The sequence below is a fragment of the Microtus pennsylvanicus genome, chromosome 5, assembly GCF_037038515.1.
Source record: "Microtus pennsylvanicus isolate mMicPen1 chromosome 5, mMicPen1.hap1, whole genome shotgun sequence".
In the NCBI taxonomy this organism is placed as follows: Eukaryota; Metazoa; Chordata; class Mammalia; order Rodentia; family Cricetidae; genus Microtus; species Microtus pennsylvanicus.
The window spans coordinates 15,229,035-15,250,980 of NC_134583.1; the positions used below are offsets into that span (position 1 = coordinate 15,229,035).

Below are 21,946 nucleotides of genomic sequence, written 5' to 3' on the forward strand. Positions count from 1 at the left end.
TCATCTCATCCTTTTCCTAAGTTTTTAAAAATTTCTGTCCCCAGCTTTATTCTTTGCCTCGATGTCTATTTTCTGCTGTATTTCTTCTATGTTCTGTTCTAACTTGCCACTGCTCCTTTTCTCCTCACTTGTCTTCTGAACTCTGCCAGCCATGTGTCACAAGTTACTATTTTCTCATCATCTCTCTCTTATGCCTGTGGTTTTCACTCTTAGAGGCAATTCCTTTGCTGCGCCTTTATAGAAATTCATGTCAGAATATTAAAACAATTTTTCAACTTCTCCACAGCAACATTTCCTTTTCAAGTTAAAATGTTCAATCACTGGTTCATTTCAGCTCCTCTCAAGGACTTTCTTGTTTTTATATTGATACTGTGCCTATTTTTAGCTAATCAAATTAATGAAGTCAACATATTTTTAATCAAAGTGAGAAGCTGAAAGAATGTCCCAGGATTCCAAACACTTTTTTTTGTTGTTGTTGTTGCTACCAAAGGATCAAACGCTATTTGCTATCCATGCTTCTATCTAATTCCACTTCTCCTGACCTCCTCCAGAGGTTTACAAGCCATGTTCATCCCTCAGGGACCCAGGGGAGGAAGGGATGCTAGCTCCTCAATGCAGTGTCAGCAGGTACCCTCAGCTGACTCTTGCGATGCCCATGCTTTTTCCTTTCCTGTGTTTTTTGTATTCAAGGACCAATTCTTGTTTTGAATGCATTCTACCAAGGAAAATAAATTTCCCATTTCAAAATGAAATTCTCACTTTTCTGAAGTACAGGTTTGTTGGTAAAATCTTAGAGAAGATGTCTTTGGGACCATTCTCAGTTCTCCCTTCCCTCAAAACTGCAAAACCAGTGACATAGACATTCAATCTTGGCAGTTTTAAGAGCTCGTCTATGTATTTGGGGAATGGCGGGTTGTCTATCATCTGATTTGTTGAAAATAGAAACGTCAGAGCTTTTTCTTTTGCCCTCTCATTGTGGCTTTGGAATATTCTTTAGTGGGGCAGAGAGAAAGCTGCAGATTCCAGATCATGTTCACATCAGCTTTAGTTCATGTAGCCAGTGGTACCAAGCATACAGTATAGTTCATTTGCAGTTTCTAAAATGTTCTACAAGCTTAGAGACATTTTTCTATGAATTACCACAAGTGAAAAAGACACCCATTTAAAATGCTGACTAAATTTTCACTTGCCTACAAACTATGTTCTCATATTGTGTCAATTTTATTTTTTATTTTGTTTTGTTTGTTTGTGGGCCCTCTTTCCTCTTTTCTCTTCAAAGCTCATTTATGTGGAATATTCCTTTACACTGTTAGAAGGTATCACTGTGATTGGTTTAATAAAAAACTAAACAGCGAAGAGCTAAGCAGGATTTTGGGGGCAGAGAAAATGCCGAGAAGGGAGGAGTCCCAAGAAGACACCAGGACTCAAAGGAAACAGCATGGGCTGTACAAGGTAAAGGTAATAAACCCATGAGATAAAAAGTAAATTGATAGAAATATGTTCACTTAAGTTATGAGAGCTAGTTAGAAACAAGCGTAAGCTATTGGCCTAGTTTTCATAATTAATAATAATTCTCCCTTCTATCATTTGTGAGCTGGCAGCCCAAAGAAAAGTCCATCTACAGCTCATATGTAAATCCACTGGAGCAGAGTCTCATAATCTTTCTGCATCTAACTTTTATGCATCTTAATGACTATAATAAAATTAGAAAATATTCATTCTATAGGCCTAAAACACACCATAATTGCAATTATCATATAATTTCTTTTATTGATCAATTATTTTGTGGAGTCATTGAACAATAAGCTTTACAAGGGCAAAGTTAGCACTTTCCTTCACTATAGTAACCCTTAACACAGTACAGGTTGTTCCTTTAGTGTCTGTTCTATAAATATAGTGTTGACTTTACTGCACTAAATACTTCTACCATATGTGCATAGTAGCCTTGAGACCTTCAGTTTCAGAAAATTTCGAATGAGTTTGTTTTCAACTAATGCAAAGTACCAAGCTATTCAAAAAATTTTATTTTATTAATAAGTTTATTTTGGTTTCTCTTATTGTAATTCATAATATAATTATACAGTAGTGGAGATACAAATGAGAAAAAAAGAGAGAACACTAGGGTTGAAAAGAAAGTTTTTATTCCTCCAAAAGAAAAATAAAAAAATTCTAAGTCCACAGGCAAGAAAACTAAAATGCTGTTCCATCTTTTATCTCTTTTTTCTTCTTGTCTCCAGTGGGTCGTGTGGCTATGGAAGAAAGCTGAAGTGCAACTGTGTGTTTTCTTGTGTTCTTTTTGCTTAGAGTTAAGGAATTTTAACTTCCACTCTTTTCCATTTCATAACCATAAAATCAGACCACACAAGATGAACCAAACATGAGGAGACAACACTAAAACTTCTCAAAGGCAAATTATCTTATTAAGACAGGAATGGGTTGTGATAAAGATATCCCATTATTAATGATACAGGGAGAAACATAACTATGGGACACAACAGGATCATGATGCTCATGAATACATAGTAGCCGAGGTTGCTTTCAGAAAGTCTTTCAGCTCTGTAGCATCCCCGGCCAAGGAAATTCTGCCTGTCTGAGGAGCTGACAGTCAATGGTTACAGAACGAGAAGACAGTCGCTTTTGTTTAAGAGTGTACCCCTTGGAGGTCAACCATACTCTAGTGGATGGTCTCAAACGCATGAGGACAAATCTGTCTCAGTGGGTTATTATATTAGTTACGTTTTTATTTTTGTGACAAAAATCCCATAACCCTGGCAACTTACAAAGAAAGTGTTTAATCGGTATAGTGGCTTCAGAGGCTGACAGTTCACGAAGCCATGATGGCAGGAACATCTGAGAACCCACATCTCAAACTACAAGCAAAGGACTGAGAACACACCAGGGGTGACAAAAGATTGCAAACTCACCTCCAATGACAGGACTCAACTAACAAGGCACGAAAAACTTCGACTAATCCTTAATCGTTCCTTAACAGTTCCAACAGCTGGGGACCAATTATTCACATATGTGAGCCTCTGGAGGCTGCAATCATTAAAACTACTATAGTTATGAAAAGTAAAGTCAGAGCATATAAAATTGAGGTGGGGAGGGTGGATTATGCTGAGTGAGGGGTATGACAAGTGGATAATATTATAATATATTGTATGTGTGTGTGAAATCCTCAATTATACTAAAACTATATATAAACGTTATGTTAAAAACAGAGGACAATGCTAACCATATATGAGGAAATCTGTATTTTAGCTAATTCTAATAACCACCCCTTGACTAAACAGTTACTATCACGTGTAAAGTTTACCATTCACCTCTGAGAAAGACAAGAGTGCTGAGTGGGGTATTAGGCTTCATCAGCCTTTTTCTTTCCATGTTCTTCAAGTGATTAACAGTAGGTGGGCTTATCTGCTGCATGACTGCATATGCCCTTTGAAGCTGGCAAGGTGTATGGTCTGGTGGCTCTTACCGAACAGATACCTCTTTTATTCTTACCATTAATTCGCTGTGGAACCAAATCTTTTCATTAGTACACACGCTCAACAGGAGAGAGTCTAACAAGTCAGGAACACTATAAAATATTTATTTATCACTAAACTTTTGCGTTTAATTTTGTCCATGTCAAAAGGTACAGGAAGAGATAGAAGGTTTTCGGTAATATTTAGGCCTGGCTTGTTGCATTAAAAATGTTTTCATGCTGCATTTACAACTGAGAGTGCACTTATTTTAATATGAGTACATTTGTTATGTAAGACATAATTATGTAAAATAAAATGTCTAAATTATGCTAGAGACTAAGTTCCTTTGGCAGAGGAAAGACTACCACACTTACAAAAGCAACACATACATCCCCATGTGCATAAACAGCACACACATACACATGCACGTACACACACACATGCGTGCACACATGCACGTGTGCGCTCACACGCACATACACACATCAGAACCTCTTTCTTCCAGTCCTCTGTTACAGAGTACAGAGGCACTTCCTGTATTATTTGAGGAGAGTTTTACTAGACTCCTCTTTCTACCTGTATCTTTCCATACCTCATCCCCTTGCTCCTTACCTGCTCCCTATCCTCAATTAGTAAAGATTAGGAAAACCAAGGTTCATAGGAATTGGTCGATAATACTCTCTATTGTCTTTGTATTTATTAAATGTGTGACTTCATTTTCTGAGGCTTGGAATGTAGAAGGAGGCACTACATATAGTTTCTGTATGTGTTTGAATCATTGGAGTTTAAGAACAAATATTCAGGATTGATTTGTAGGCTAATAAAGTAAACAAACCTGTCCCAGGAAAATGGAAGGAGGGGTATTGATGAAGCCCAAGCCCTTCATTACTATGTATCATTTGTCTGTCTGTCTATCTATCTATCTATCTATCTATCTATCTATCTATCTATCTATCTATCTATCATCTATCTATATCTACCTATTCATTTTTTAATGTTGGCTAAAGATGAAAACCTAGACTGACTGCAGCCCTCTCTTCACAATTTACGACCTTCTCAAATCACTACGATAATCAGGTTCAAAAATTGTTGTTGTCTTTTTTCACCGGTCTTTAGCTGTTCAACGCCAGATGCGAATAAACACCTCCATCCATGACCAGACAGCAGATTCAAGGGACAGGAGAAGGTTGCCATACTGAGCTCCCTGTTGTCGCCTTCTGGCTGGACAGTCGGTGCCAAATAGCGCCCTGGGAAACAAACAGCAATAGAGAACTCGACAGATGTGCTTGATGCATGTACAGAATCATAGCTTGACCGAAAAGGAGAGAGGAGGAAGGGGACAGGCTGAGAGTCTGCAGCTGGGAGCTACAGCAATGGAACCAGCGGCTATGTGTGCGCGCACAGGTGCCACAGGCCCGGCGCCCAGAGCTCTGTCTCTGCAGCCTCCCTGCTCAGCACAAGAGGCAGCTTGCTGAAACTGCAGCCGCGGCAGAGCGTGGGTATTTTCAGCCACCGACACCAGAGGAAGAGCCAAAGGAAAGGGCGCGAAGGGGGAAGCATGGAGTGGCAGGGGATTAGGGCAAGACCCACAGCCTCATCTCGGAACTCCTTGGGTGAGAACCTGTACTCAGCTGCTATGCTCCTCCCTTCCCTTCCCAACTCACGGTGATCATCGCATCCCTGCCCCCCTCCCCTCCCGGCTTTCTTTGCTCTCCCTCCTTGCCGCGTGCCTGCTCCCCTCCCCCTCGCCTGGCTGCTCTGGGCAGCAGCAGCCTCAGCAGCCCCGGAGATGGGCAGAGAGCGCGCGGGGCGCTGCAGCTCTGGAGCAGCCGCTCTCCCGGCCCCCGGTGCCCTGCGCCCCCGCCACCGCTCTCGGCGCCTGGCTGTCCCCCGACTCCAGCTCTGCTTCTAGGACAGCGCCGCCACCGCCGCAAGCCCTCGTCCCGCCCGCGCTGCGCTACCCTCACGCGCCCTGGATGGCGCTTTCCCTTGTCGGGATGGAATCGGTGAGTACCAAAGAGTCCGGGGTGTTAGGCACAGGACTGAGCTCCCACAGAACATTCGTAGACGCCAGAGGCACCCCAACCACCTGCTGGGTGTTCTCCTGGCACAGGGTGTCCGGCAGGTCTCCGGGGACATTTGGTTTCAACTCCACCAGCCGGGAACCTGAACCCTTTCTCTTTCAGAGATAAATGCTTGTAGATCTTAGTCCCTTGTCACCCTTTGGCCTTCTGGCTGCTACCCTCACTCCCGATTCAGATAGCCCCTGCCCGGCTTCACTTCAAGCAGGGTCGTTGCTGCCCTCGTTGTCCCCACATCTTTCTGAATTCCCTCTTCTGCCGCGCGCTGTAGCGCGGACCCAGCTTTCTCCAAGAAGTCCTCCCCTGACCCGCCTCCCCTCAAAGCCTGACAACAGAGCCCCGGGTCCCGCTGTCTGGCTCCTTCTCAGAGTGATAGTGAATTCTGACCTCATTCTCTCCATATGATGCCGCCTCCCAGCTTTTCCGACACTCACCTCAAAACTGAAAGTGACACCAGGTGATCCTGCCTTCTGTGTATTGTGTCTCTGCACCTGGTCTGCTTTGGGGATGATCAAGCATGAAAGGAAAGGGACAAAAAACAGCAAACCTTGTGGGACTAAACTTTTTGTCATTGTTTCAAAGTGCATAACTATTTACCTTGCTTAGACTGCTTGTCTGCAGTCTTGTTGGCTGAGCACGGGGAAAGGAACCTTCTTTTACCTGTTTTTCCGGATTCCGTTGGTCTTCCTTTCAGGTCTAGAGCAGAACACCTACGTAGCCCAGTTGTGAATCTCCATCAGCCAAGCCACCCAAAGCTCATCAACTCTTGAGGTTAAGCAGATTTTTCTTGAGAGAGGACAGGGTGGCGGCAGAGTTGCCCTTCGGAATCTTTTTTTTTTTGAGATTTCAATGATTCGAAGCCCTTATTTTTGTGTTTAGTGCCTGAGAGGGAACCATTGTACAGGCGACCCCGACATCATGCTCTTCAGGTAGGGTGTCATGTCTTGTCTTCCCCAGGATTTCTGTAGGAGCTTCCCTGAGTACAGCAACCTTTTCTGCTGAAACCAGGTTCGGCGTTTGTTCCTATATGGCATGAGTGAAAACAGGCATTGTGTTCAGTGAAGGATTCTGACTGAGTGGGTAAGGAAAAAGGGAGATAGTTTCAACACTACATTTTTTTTATCAAGATTCCTGTGTACTTATGTCGTAAAATGAGGCCACAGATGACTTAAAATTTACACTCAAACAACTTGTAAAATATTAATTTGGAGGTGACATTTTATTCTGCACAACTCCTGAATAGGGTTAATGTTTCAAAAGTACAGTTACAAGTATTCGAAAAAAATGTAAGAAACTTTCCAAAGATACCTGTTTAAGCATGGGCTATGTGAATATAGTTTTTTTGGGATTTCTGTAAGCAGTTTCACGGGAGTAAGACTTGAATGGCCACCCTCACCTTTGCAGTTGATGGAGGGGATGTGTTCTGTCCTCTTCTTGAAGAGGCAATCCTCACTTTACAAAAATAGAAAAGGGAAATTCAAGCAATTGGATGAGGGGTTTATTTAGTGAGGACTGCCTTAAAAAGTCCACCCTTTGTATTTTCAGGCATTTTGTTTCACCGTGTTTCCTTTGTAGCCCCTTGTCTTATGTAGTCTGGGCAGGAACCCAGTGTCCAGCTGTGATTTTTAGGAAATGTGTTCAGCTGCGTCAAAACTCACAGGGGCCATGAGTACTAACTTTACGCTTGGTTTTCTAAATATGGGAATTTGCTTATCTAAAAGTAGTGTTGGACTAAGAATACTTGAAACCATGTATGTAAGCTTGCGATTGCTTCAGGTGTTCCTGTATGATGTGATGGGTGGACAATAAAGGAGAGGGAAGCTAAATCAAAGGATCTTTTAACCTTCCCTCTGGATATACTTTTGTGTAGTGATGGGGTAATTTGTATGTACAGTAGAACAAAAAATAGTCTTCACTAAAAAGAGCCATCACAATTGACCAAAGTACAGCAAGGAGTAATGCTGCCTGCTCTGTTTTTGTGATCAGCACAAGTTCAAATCAATTTGTTCTAACATAATTCTAAACTGTGTCACAATATTAAAATTGTCGCAGAATTATCTATGAGCATGGAAATTAATTTCTCAAAAAGTATGGCAGAGATTTTAAGCATTTGTATAAAGAACTTCAAGACTCGCCTGGATTTAAAGTTCCTGTAGTTAGTAAAACTATGTAAAACAATTAAATATAACAGATGAGGAGACAGGTACGCCGATGATGCCTGGTGCGATGTGGAATATGTAATGTTCTTAATTAGGTGCTACTAAGAGGACAGGTCTAAAATAAATATTTGCCTTGGAAATACATATTAACAATTGTGTAAGTGACATAGATATTTCATCAACAAGTTGTCATTAGTCAAATGCTTCATGCAAATTATTTTATTGAGAGTGAAAGGTAAAGAGAGAGAAAGGCTGAGGGAAAGGAAGCATGGAGCAAAAGCATAAGAGCTGAATAGTGACATGAATCCATTCCTTAAAAGAAGAGAACTGCGTACAGTTCCTATTATGGTGTGAACAGCTGTTTTCCAACTTGATTTTTTTTAGAAGCCTTCCTAATTTCAGGAATGAAAATGCATTTTTCATTTTTAATGAAGTGGTTAAAAAATTAAATTCTTTCACAAAATTTGAGAGTCAAAGGCAAATTCACATAAACTATCTAATTAAACTAAATTCTAGACAAATTTAAAACCAAAATTTGGGACAATGAATATATAAAGTAATGCCTAATTTACAATGTCTTGTGCTGGCTTATTTATGTGTTAGTGGATGCTTCTTTCATATATATATATATATATATATATATATATATATATATATATACACTTTAATTCACAGTAGTCTATATATTATAACATCCAAATTTTATGAGGTCACAAACCTACCAATAGCAGGAATAGCAAGTCATTAAATAAGCATTCAAAATTTTTTCATTCTAGCCTCAGTCTATACAGTAATATATTTAACAACAAGCCTTTCCAGGGAACAAAATAGTGATCATTTCAACCAAAGTTTCACAGTTTTCTAAGATGTGTGATTATGATTCCTTCGTAAATAAGCATTTTCTCTGATCTCTTGGCATGCGCCTCTAATTCTAAGATTTGGGATGCTGAGGCAGGAAGGTCATATGTTCAAGGTCAACCTGGGCTGCAGAGAGAGTGGCTCTCTCCAAAAACTAAACAAAAGCACACACAAGCAAAGACTTTGAAATTCTGAGGTGTGACTTGAGTCTGCTTGAAATATACTTTGATTTGTTTAGTTGAAATGATTGGTAGAATTTTGATGTTGATTAGGGATTAATGATTTCCATTATTTTAGTTATGATTTACCTAAGGCTCCTGAGTACTAGATTAAGAATTAGAATCCAAGTTTCCTCTACCAGTGTGGTGTCTATCTTTCTATGGCATTAAAACTGGCCTTCTCATTGGTAATACAGGATGATTCAGTTTCAGTGTTAAAGAAAATATGAAGCTAAACACAACAAAAGAGCCTTGCTGCTTCAGAGCCCATCTCAGTGCTTAATCTTTCATCTCCACAGTGGAAGGCAACCACATTTCCTGACACTCTTTTGTCACTTTATTCTTATACCTAGAAAACATTTAAAATTATAACATAACTAGGCTACCTAAAACATTTCCTATTGTATCTTTCTTTTTTTTTTTCATTATCAAGTATGCACTCATACAGTGTAGGTTTCTTTTATAATAATAGTATACCACAACTATTTCCCATCTAATTCTTATAAGCAGTTGATTGGAAGATATTCCCAAAGTAGATGCTAGCTTCTTCAAGCAAGGAACAGAACTGGACTCGTAGTTGCACCGTGTGTTTACTTAACCTTTATTTCACCACAAAGCGAGTTTACACATCTCTGTGCTTATTTTTCATTGTGATGTTTGCCTCCCATAGACTAAGAGGCTTGGATAGTCAGTGAAGAAAAACGTGTTTCACCAAGCTCAAAATCACATCTGAAAATCCTGGCACCTGTAAATTTCTCTTCACCGACAGGAGGCAGTGGAGAAAGGGTATATCGATGAGGACCTGCCATTATTACTGGCTAAATAATAAATTGTCAGATACATCCCTGGACGTGATGGATCACCAGTGTCATCTTCCCAAAGAAAGAGGATGACTGTGTAGATGACTCTGTTTTATCACGTGGAGCACTATTGCATTATCTGAATGTGGCTGCGGTGGAGATGCTTAGGAGAAGCATGGTGTCTTGCTCAACAGTTTTCTTTCTTTCTTTCTTTCTTTCTTTCTTTCTTTCTTTCTTTCTTTTTTCTTTGAGTTCCTTGTTAAAGGAACTTGCCTTTGAGTTCTTTAAGATGCAGATTTGTCTAATAGGAGAATTGCATTTCTAAGGTTTCCATGACCTAATTTCTTTTCAGTTCAATTCACCCTTCATTAACTGAGATCTTACTATACTGTGAGATCTGAGGTGATGAATACAAACAGATGAAAGAACATGACATAGGCGCTGACTTCAAACATATTGCAGTTTAGCGGGAGAGGAAGCTTATAAATGATAAAGGATTGTGAAGCTTCCTGCCCCTAAGGTAAGGCAGTCCTATCTTCCTGAACAGACGACCCAAGAAAAATTAGTAAAAAACACAACTTAAGCAAATCTTCATTGAATTTAATTGAGAGAGGAGAAAAGCCATTGCTAAGGCTTTATATGAAAATAATGTATTTCTTAAGAGCTTATGATTTTGTTGCTACCTCTATTTAAATATAATGTCATGTCAACAAAATTCTGACCGTACAGATATTTATCAGAAATATATCTGCATATTTATGATTTTTACAAATAAACACATTACATGATTAGGTTATAAGGTAAGTTTCCAAGGGAAATGTAGCTAATTTGTATACTTTCATTAGAGATTAGAATTGCCCACTTTGTCTTTTAGTAAGCATTCACAAGAAAGTGAGTAACTGTGGGGCAAGAGCTATAAATAATTCTTGCATTGAGTCTTCAATACTTACAAGTCTACAAATGACTTTAATAAAATTGATTTAAACTTAAGCAATCAAAATCTCTGTCTTATTTGATAAGGATAATTTGTTGAATAGTAACAAGTGAATGTTAGAAAAATGATAAAACTTAGTTGGAATGCTAAAATATTTTCTTGAGAAATAGTTTGGAGAGATTTATAATGTAGAACATGGACTGTAAGATTCTTTTCTTAGTAATCATGATTTATAATATTGTAGTTTCTATATAGTAATAGTTTGTAATGGCTTCTTATGGTACTTGAATAATTTTGCATGAAAAATATATCTTATGCACATGAAGAATTTATTTCTTTAGAATTTATTTCTTTATATTTGTTCTTGGTTTCCCAAGAGGAATAAGAATGAAACTGTTTTTTTTAAAAATCATATATATCTTTATGTATATACACATATAAATACACACATATATATATATATACACTCACATATGTATGTGTGTGCTTGTGTCTATGAACAAATTTAAGAAATCCTCACAACAAGCTGTAATAATGAGGAGAAAGTATATTGGTGACCTTGTTTATGAATATTATTTGATCTTTCACCCTTAGGAGTCTTTAGTAGAGAAAAGATGGTCTTGATAGAGACTAAGACCCATTCTAGAAGTGTAATCTGTGCCGTGTATTCAATTGCATGAACAGCTGGGACTAAGGGACCAACAGCTGGATTCAGTGAGAGTTAATCCACTCTGAGCTAATAAAGTTGATTAACTCTCTCACTTCTCTGGAAAGCTGCTACACTAGGATATTGTCTCACTTGCTGCCAATGGCCCCTTAAAATCTATAATTGCATCTGTGGTCTTTCTTTCTCCTATAATATTTAAGCAGTTTCGATTGGACCATACGGGAAGACAAAAACAAACAAACAAACAAAAAAAAACAAAACCAGAAATCATGAAAGACTTATGTCTTGTTAGCACATATGACATCTGTGTTTGCCCAGTTTTGATAGTCTTCCAGTACTTAAGAGATGATAAAGAGTAAGCATATAAAATGTTATTTTTTCCTGTAGAACATTGCTAAACAGATTCACAAAACCTTATCACCAGATGTCGTTTCCTTGTCTTTCCTGCTATGATCCTGGTATAAGCTCATGACCTGAATCTCAAGTCTTTTATTTTCTACAGATACATGTAAAGAAGTGATCTGAGCATCTATATCCAACATACCCAACCCTTCCCAGCAATGTGATTCCTAAACATACTTACACGTGTACATTCATGAAAAAGAAGATTAATTTAATACTTAATTTATGGGTGTTTTTTATTTCCTAGAAAGTAGTGACTAAGTTCTGACTAATAACAGTGGCTGAAAGAGGGGTTATCATGTCTACATAGTGCTAGTGATCCCAAGAATTTAGATTTCTTTCATCCCTCTGATTTTTCATTGAGTCACCTTACTCTGAACTGTAACTCATATGAACAAAGACGAAGAGCCTAAATACTCATACATGTGTACATGTGTCGCGCATCCATGATTTCCACATTTTTTTTATTTAGGAAAATATCTCTAAGAAGAATAAAGTCACTGTTATTGGAAAACATCCCTAATCCCCCCCCACACACACACACAGGCACACACATGCACACAGAGAAAGAAAGAGAGAGAACACAATGAAATAAACAAAACGACTTCTGAGAACCTTATTGTCACTTACAAAAAACTCCATGGTTGCTATGATGAAGTGAGCTTAGGGGGGAGTTAGGCATAAAGCAATGTATCACTTGCCATCTTATCTTAGTAGATATACTTCATAGTATTGCATTTCATGGTCCTTCTCTCAGGAAACAATGAAGGTTCTTATAATTGACACGGTAAAGTCTCCTTCACACTGGATGTATGTGTTCATTTTTTTTTCTAATACTGTCAGAAAGTTTCAGAACGCTAAGCCTACAAAGGACCTATCTTCATGCTACTATTTCTAGGGCTACACAAGTGAAAACGCTCCTTCTATTGAGGAGCGTGTGTTTCTGTTAATAAGAGAACTAGAAACAATTGGGATGACTTTCTGACATCTGCATTTCCTTATTTTCTATTCATTACACTGAAATAACTTCCTTGATTTGTTATCAATAATAGGTAAAAGATAAATTTACTGTTTACTGTGTGTTTGTCATAGACTCCTGTAGACTTTGTTCAATCCCATGAAAAAACTAACAAGGACCTCAACCATCCTCATGCAGAAATAATGCAAGTAAATTACAAATAAAACTCACTAAAACATTTGGTGTTTATATGTTCTCGCGTCTTTAAATTTTATTAATATGTTATACTTAGAAATTAGACTAAAGTTTTCCAAATAATGAAAAGCAAAACATTATGCTCCTTGAAAATACGAGAAATGAAATAATGCCTTGGGGTTCATAATGACCATTTTTTCTTAGTAGTAGTGATTTACATACATAAATGCTTTTTTGTGATACATAATTAAATCTTAGAGTTTTATTTCACTTTATATACTTAAGATACTGAGATAAGAGTTACAAGGTAAATGAGTGGTTGGATTTTAGCCAGGATTGATTTAAGTTTTCTGAAATCCCAAGCTAGAAATTCCACAGTGACAAACCTCTCCTTGTCTCAGAGGAGACTGAAGATGAGGATACTTTTTTTGTCTCTTTTTGCTGTGATCATAGTTTCTTTCTTTATTTCTAACTCACAATGTTTTGCTCTTATGTGGAGACATCTGCTGCTCACACCAGCCCGTCTTTATCACCAAGGCACTAACTCGAGAATATGAAGAAGCCCTTTTCTTCCTCTCGTGTACCATCTTTCAATTTTTTTTCTGTTTTGAATTGGTCATTCACACTCTACAAACCAGAAAACATAACAAAAAATCCAACCTCTGGGCTGGAGAGATGGCTCAGTGGTTAAGAGCACTGACTGCTCTTCTGAAGGTCCTGAGTTCAATTCCCAGCGACCTACATGGTGGCTCACAACCATCTATAATGAGACCTGGCGCCCTCTTCTGGCCTGCAGGCATACATGGAGGCTGAACACTGTGTATATAATAAATAAATAAATATTAAAAAAAAATCCAACCTCTAAGGGACACCGAAGTTTCTTCTGTGAAGGAAGAGTTAAGATAATGAAGTGATGATGATCTCTGGCTCTTGTTCTCTCTTGCTGGCTGCTATGGGTTGATGATGTACTCACTTCAATTCATATTGTTAATTTATTTTTTTAGTTTATATTATTATGGAAAGTTAAAAATTGCAAGTTATTTTATTTTTATTGGAATCATTTTTCCATAATGCTCATAGTTAATATACCCTTGGTAATTGTATTGTTTCTATATTGTCTCACTACTCTCCTGACAAGATTATCAAGGAACAACCTAAACACAATACAATGTATAGTATCTAGGAAAATACAAAAGTTAAAGTGAATCAGAAGACAATATGTTTCTTTTGGAACCATGAATGGTGAGGCACTGAGTACATTGATAGACAACTTTGGTAAAAATTCTTGTGAAAATATGATCAACTGAACATAACTGGCAGTGTGAGATTACGATAGAGAGAAGAGGTGGTAAACCTTTTAAAGCACGATACAGACAAAAATTTACAGCTCCACAGAAACACAGTATATAGACAAAAGAGTATAAATCTGTAACTGCACACAAATGGACCCAAAGTATCACAGAATTGCTGGTTGGGAGAGTTCTGTCAAATTTTGTAGGATCTTTAAGACTCCTACTCCTTTTAACTAAAACATTTGGGTACTAAAAATGCACAATTAGATAATATTTAGAAGTTTTTAAACTTTTGGACAACACTAAATTCTTACCCAATAAATGTCAAAAGAAATTATTCTGTTTTTGCTTAAACAGTTAGGAAGTAATACCTAGATAATCCAATTATGTAATTAGCAACTCTTGGGCCACTTGGGCTTGGCTTGGTGGGTGTATAATAATATAGAAAGTAGCATATAATGAGTAGTCAAAATATATTTAGAATCATATTTATGTAAAAAAATAGGTAATCCTTTAAAAAGGCAATTTTCTCTTTTAATTATTATTAATCTGGTGTGGTACAATGCTTTTCACATTTATTAAAAATCATTATTCAAAGGAAGGCCTCTCTTGATAAAATACTCTGGAAAGACTGAAAACAGTACTAGCTGTAGGAAGAACTAACATAACTTTCTTGAACTCAGTAACACACAGAGTTCATTGGGACAACAAATACATGCCCAGATTGTTGTATAAAGGTCCTTCCCTGAAGAAATAGGTCATCAGTTCCTGCTATTTGAGTAAAAGCTCAGAGTAAGATCAGATCACAGTAGAGGTAATGATAAAATCAGTATGATATATATCCTCTAGCAATACATTAGGTAAAGTTTTGACAAATAATTAAAATTCAAATATGACATATATAGACATAAAATGAAACCCCTGACATTCCCCAGTGAGTGGCTGCTTGAAGTGACACACCCTGGTATTAATTGGACCTCTACTGAGTATTTGCTTGTGATAAATGTTAAGGCAGGCTGAGAATCAAAAGGAAATCTCCATCAGACATTAGGTGCACAGTAGGTCTATCTACTAATACAGTTTCTACATGAAATTTTCTGGCCCATCTCCCAACCTCCACTTTAAGTTCAAAGCAACGGAATAAGTTCTTTGGTACATAAAAGGCCAACTAATGGTTAGAATAACTCACTGCCTCAAATAAATGACCTTAGAGTGTAAAATGTGTAAGTTAAGTCCAGGCATAAATAATTACTATAAATCTCAGTTTACCCTGCACTATAAATTTAATAAAAGATACAAAACATAGAGAAATTTGGCAGTTTGTGTACATGTTCTGCGTTGTTCTCATGTCTTCTCTCACTGATCTAAGGAACCACACTTGACCATTATGCTTTGGGTCACTTTGCGATTTCAAGAACACCCTTGTGCTGAACATGAAGAGTTTACAAAAACAAGTATTATGGTAATGTACAGGACAAACATTTCTCAGACATTTTCAGCAGAGCATTCCTACTTGGTTTCTTATGTGTCATTTTGAATGAATGATTTGCTTCTTTTAAGTATAGAGAAATCAATGGCTTCCACTTTTTACAAGTCTTTCTAGCCACGCTCTTGTTTGGCTGCATTTTAAAAATCCTATTTCATCAGTAGAGAATGTTCACCCTCATAGTACATCCAAATCTTTAGTGAAGTAAAAGAGCACTAGACGGAAGGAGGAAGTACACGCAACTCAATGTGTTTGTGCTGTGTAGTAAAGGTCTGAGTGAATTCTGAGTATATTATTTCTTTAAGTTGTACTCCTTTAAGAAATTTAAATGAAGGAGTTATATATATACATATAAAGAATTTTACCTATATAAAGAATATATATTTGCGTATGAAAATTTTAATGATAAATACAAGTGAAAAAATTACAAAAATTTTCTAATTATAAAAATAGGCAAAAAACTTACCTATTCTTTCTATATTCAAAACCTCTGTTATTACCAACTATGAAAACTGGGCATCAATTAACTACAGTTTCTGTGTTCATGTGGTCTTATAATGTTCAGGTCCCAATTTCAGGCATGCTCTGGCTATTGCAGGCTGTAAAAACAGAGATATAAGAGCATCCCATTGAGATAATATTTTTTTTTATGAACTGCCCGAGAAGGAACAAACAGCAGACATTATTAGGCAACTGTAGAAAAACCTCTGGTCAAATTTACATTTGTTCAACTCAGTATGACAGTACTTTACTCCCAGAAAAAAATTTCTGTGTTGCCTGTAAGGAAAAGAACCAATGTTATTAATAACAATCATGTGTGGTTTCCTGCCTTCTACAATAGGAGATAAAATTTCATATAATGAATTAGTTGTTATGAAGGAAACAAAGTAAGGAAATTTAAAAACAAATTTTCCTGTAGTTTAAAGTAAGAAAATAAGAAAAATATCTAAACTTCACTTTTTCAGTCATATGAGCACTGCTAAGCTTTTTTCTAAGATATTCAGTATGTTATGTTGTAGTTCCCTGAAGAAAGTTAATTATACTAGTTTTAAATTTATCTGTATTTATGTCTAATAATGTGTTAAAACTATAGTCACAAATTAAACCTCTCAATAGTGAGTTTCTATTAAATCATAATTATTGGCCTGATGGGATGGCTAACTCTGAAACAGATTGTCATTATTTATAGGTAGAGTATAAGCATGTAAAAGATTGACTTCTCAGTCAGTTAAAGGAACAATGTTTACAAATATACTAGCTACAATTACTTACATAGTATGGAAATTATCCAAATCCTATTCAAGTTCTATTTCCTTTCTTCTTCAAGTTATTTTCTTGAAGTGTACAAAAGTTATTGCCATAGATGAGGAATATAAATAAAGCATACCAAAAAGTATATTTTCCTAACAAATAAATTTCAGCAATATACTTGCTCAACTTGGCCTGACATGCCACAGTATAAGCACTCATAAATATAGTCAAATACAGGTAAACATTTTTCTGCATATGTATAAAGATCGAAAATCTATCCAATGTATAAAAAGACATACAAATATAATTACATTCAAATGTGCAAGATGACACACACATATATAATTAGAGATAGACCTTCACATTTGTAAATTTATTCATAAATACAAAAAACACATGTATGTACATAAAACCACACAACTTACACATACACATATTCAATATATTTGATAATACACACACATATAGTTATATACTTATAATATGTCTAAAAAATCTTCTAAATCTGCTATAGACAATAGCATAAAGGCTTCAATTATGAATAAAAACCAAAGAGACTGAAAATAAAATTATACAGACCTAAACAAAAGGGATTATTCTATCAATGGCACTTTTCTGATAAGTTTTCATCTTCATCCTTAGTTCTCATAAAATCACCCCATCTTTGCTTTCTTCATTAATATATTGGCCACTTCAGGAGAAGGCACCAGGCAGAGGAATGTTCTTCCCAAATGGGAAAGGGACATCATCATCAAATGTGCGAGGGGCAGCGCTATATCACTGGAGCAGGGACACTGTGAGCAGTGAGTAGATCATCACAACTGTCAGGGAATGATCATTTGATTAGTCACGTTCAGCATTAATACCCACTTAGTCCCTGCTGTACATCGGAAATGATATTCAACCATGATAACAGCAAAATGGCACAAAAAATAAATAATAAATCAACATGTAAATGGGCTGTAAAATATAATTTATGTAAAAAAGTGGTTGGCATTCTAACATTATTTCCCTGAATTACTACCTCATTCAACAAACAGCTATTAATCTGTATGTGAGCTTTCAGTGTAAGATAAATGATCTTCATTATTAAACAAATCAATTGACATGAATCAACTTGAGTTACTATTACTATGGGACAGTTTAGTTCTGTGACTGGGAACCATCCACTATTTATTTATTTATTTATTTATTCTAGAAATAAACATCTATTTCTACTTTTATTAAAACTGATGAACCTTGAAGGTAGTCAAGATACCCTTCAAAGGGAAATAGATAAATAAGTTATAGTATACATGGACAAAGGAATATCAATGAGTAATAAAAAGTACAGTAACCAAGATGCAGCAGAATCACAACTGCATATCGCTAAGTAAAATAACCTAGTCTTAAAGGCTTATGTGCCATAAAAGTCCAAGAGTTTTATTGAGGCATGTTTGTGTGCTTTTTCACTAGTGCTTTACTTTCCTGTTACTTTGTATGCAGCTGTATCAGTTGGAGATAGCTTTGAGGCCTGTATCTACCTCCCAGCTTAGCATGGGACCCAACATGGTGCAGAACTGTGAAGGCCCTGTGCTATTAGTCTCCATAAGTTCACATGCATATCAGTTCTTCTGTATTTAGAAGGCCTTTATTTCATGCTGTTCTCCATACTGTCTGGCTTTTACAGTCTTTCTTTTTCCTCCTCCTTAGGGTTCCCTGAACCTTGAGAGTAGGGACTTTATGGAGTTATGCCATTAAGCCTGAATATTCTGCGGTCTCTTCACATTGTCTAGCTTTGGGTCTCTGTGCTGATTTCCATTTACTGCAAGGGTGAACTTCTCTGATAATAACTAAACAAGATATGTTTAGAATCTATGAGTAGAAAAACTTCATTAAGAGCCATTTAGTTGCTATGTTACTTTAGCAGAACAATTGTATTTGGTTTTTCCCAAGGTCTATCTAGTCTCAGGTTCTTGGCCACCAGAGCATAATCAGAGAAATGTTCCATCTCATTAGTGGCTCTTAAATTCAATCAGATATTGGTTGGTTACTCCCGAAAGTTTTATGCCACAATTGCATTAGCACATCATACATACAAGTCACGATTTTTGATCTGAGGGTTTGTGACTGGGTTAATGTTTACCTTTCCCATTTGCTAGTGTGCAGAGTACCTTCTAGTGCCATGAACACTATTCAGTAGGAGTATGTAGGCACCAGGTTGACTTCTCCATGTTTAACATGTTTTGTAGGTGTCATCAGTGATAGGGTCTTAATATCAGTTTGTAGACAGCAAACAATAGTTTTGAATTAGCCTGGGTTGTTTGGGTGTTCTGATGGGGCCCCTTTGGGCAACTAATTGATCAGATTCCCAGGACCGTAAGAGAGATGTCCAGCTCAGATTCCATCTCCCTCATTATTTTGCAAACCATTTAGATCACCTTCATATATGTATATATTATTGGAAGTTTCTACTGTGTCAGATTTCCATACAATCTCATAAGTGGTACTCAGTTATAGCTGTCCCTTCCTGTATTCCCTTCCTCACGTCCTCTTTCCTTCCCTTCCTCATTTGATCATTTTGTTTGAGCCCTCACAAATCAAACCATAATTATCTATTCTATTTCCTTTTCCTAGGGTGATACATTTCTTCCTCCAATCCCTTACTCTATACCTAATCTCTGTGGTTATATGCATATAGCCTGTTTGTCAAAGACTTAACAACCAATATCCACATATAAGCAAATACATACCACATTTGTCTTTTTGGACTGGAATACCTTGCTCAGGATGATTTTTTTTTTTCTAGTTCCATCCATTTACCTACAAATTTCATTTTTAACACCTAGATAATACTCCATTGTATACATTGTCTCAGTTATTTTTATTCATTCATCTGTTGATGGGCATAGAGTCGGTTTCCAATTTCTGTCTATTCGAGCACAAATGAACAGGGCTGAGCAAATGTCTCTGTAGAAGAATGCAGACTTCCTTGGAGCTATCCCAAAAATGGTATGTTGTGGGACAACCTTTTTGTTCAGTATGAAGATATCTTTGTCAAAGGGCCTTCTGATGGGTTTAATAAAGAACTAAATGATCAGTTTCTAGGCAGAAAGAGGTTAAGCAGGGCTTCCAGGAAGAGAGAGGAGATGAGTCTGTGAGGGGGAGGGACACCAGAGTAAATGAAGAGGAAACAGGAGGTTCAAGATGGAAGAGATGAAAGAAAAGCAAAAACCATGAGGCAAAACGTGGATTAAAAAGAATGGCTTAATTTAAGGTAGAAGAGCTAATGGGACAAGCCTAAGCTATAGGCTGAATTTTCATAATCAATAATAAGTCTCCATGTCATTTTTTTGTGAGCTGGTGGCCCAAAGAAAAATCTGTTCACAGTGGTCTAGCTGGATATCGAAGTAGGATTGTTTCCATCCTCCTGAGTAGCCATCACATTGGTATTCACAGCAGCTGTGCAAGTTCATATGGCTTTTATAACAGATGCAGAGCAAGTTTGCAAAATTCTTAAGTGGAGAAAAAGAAATCATCCATGATTTTTCTTTCTTTACTCAATTTCTGAGCTTGCCAGCAAGATCTGTTATGGAAAAAAAAAACCTTATTGCTAAAAAAGCAGAAAGTACGCCAAACATTGAGCAGTAACTAAAAGATACCATGGCCTAGATAACAGAAAAATAAAACAGAACAAGAAAACCAATAAACTTATATAAGAGGACACTGGCAGATGACGATTTCTTATAAAGCAAAAGTTACAGATGGATTAGTAACTACTAACTTATGTGACTCACAGAGCTTCTAAGCATAAGAAATAGTTACTGGGATCTAAGCTATCTACCCGTTTTTCTTCAGTAAATCCTGCTGCTTCCAGAAGAGCACAATATTCTACATTTTATATCTCACATACACACAAATGGGGTTCAGAGTGAGAGGTAAGGAGAATGAAAAGGAAGGAAAGAAGAAAGAAGAGACTATCTTTTGACCTTTTATTTTTATTTATTTATTTTTTATTTTATTTTTTTTTAATGAGAAAAGGAAAAAAAACAAGTTTCCGCCTCCCCCAGCCTCCCATTTCCCTCCCCCTCCCCCCACCCTTCTCCCCCTCCCCCCACTCCTCTTCCCCCTCCCTCTCCAGTCCAAAGAGCAGTCAGTGTTTCCTGCCCTGTGGTAAGTCTTAGGTCCTGCCCCCTCCGTCCATATCTAGGAAGGTGAACATTTAAACTGGCTAGGCTCCCACAAAGCCAGCACATTGCGTAGGATCAAAACCCCGTGCCATTGTCCTTGGCTTCTCATCAGCCCTCATTGTTCGCCATGTTCGGGGTGGGATGGGGGTAAGGGGAGATGGGGAGAGAAAAGGGAGGATGGGGGGAACTTGGGGAAAAAGGATGATTGGGACAAAGGAAGGTTGGATAGGGGAGCATGGAAGCACAATTATTTTGAGCTTTTGAAGCATTACTGAGATATTATTATTGTGTCATGCAAACTTTAGGAACACTGAAATTCATACCTTCTTCTATTGTACTTCTTTTGTTGGGTCAGTAAAAGTCACCAGGCATTTCTGCCTGAAAATTCACTTTCTCCCTCTTGATAGAGATACATTCTTAAATCATTTAGCTTCTTATATTTTGAAAGACAATTTTAGAAATATAAGTACTCATAGTTTTATAGAATAATGTGCTATGTATTCACCAGATCTTATAGATAATTTCAGTCTAACATCTGTGAATGAGTACTTAAAATTCTTAACTTCTTTCTTTCTTTTGCATGTGAGTTTTGAGCCAGAGCACTTAGGCTTCAGAACAAAGATTCTAAAAACTAAGTAGCTAAATGTGGAAACCTAAATTAATCATTAGGATATCCTCTTAAAATAATATTTACCTTAATTATGAAAGATTCTAGTCAGATTCCCACACTGCAATAATAATAGATTATAAAGACCAACTATATCCTGATACTTGTTACACTAATTAAAACCCATCTAGAGCAGAGTTAATTTGGTATGCTGGTATTATCATGAATGGCAAAACAGTTATTGTGCTGCACGATTAAATAAGTGCTTCAAATGACAGCTGTCATTATGCCAAAGTAATTTTGGATTTTCTTTTATTTTTCCTTTCCATTTCATCAATATCACCATTAATGATGAATCTTCTGCTAATGTGATTCACAATTAATCATGATTATGATTAGATC

General features: G+C 37.1%; 1 protein-coding gene across 2 annotated transcripts in view; it reads left to right on the top strand.

Annotated features, from left to right (window-relative positions):
- Nucleotides 1–4,582: 4,582 nt before the first annotated feature.
- Nucleotides 4,583–21,946, top strand: part of Fut9 (fucosyltransferase 9) — a 175,035-nt gene continuing 157,671 nt past the window's right edge. The window contains exons 1-2 of one of the 2 annotated variants that reach the window (XM_075971293.1): nt 4,583–5,080; nt 5,380–5,473. The gene's annotated coding sequence lies outside the window, so the exon portion shown is untranslated. Of the gene's footprint in view, nt 5,474–21,946 lie in introns of both variants that reach the window. The other variant, XM_075971294.1, reaches the window with a different exon arrangement.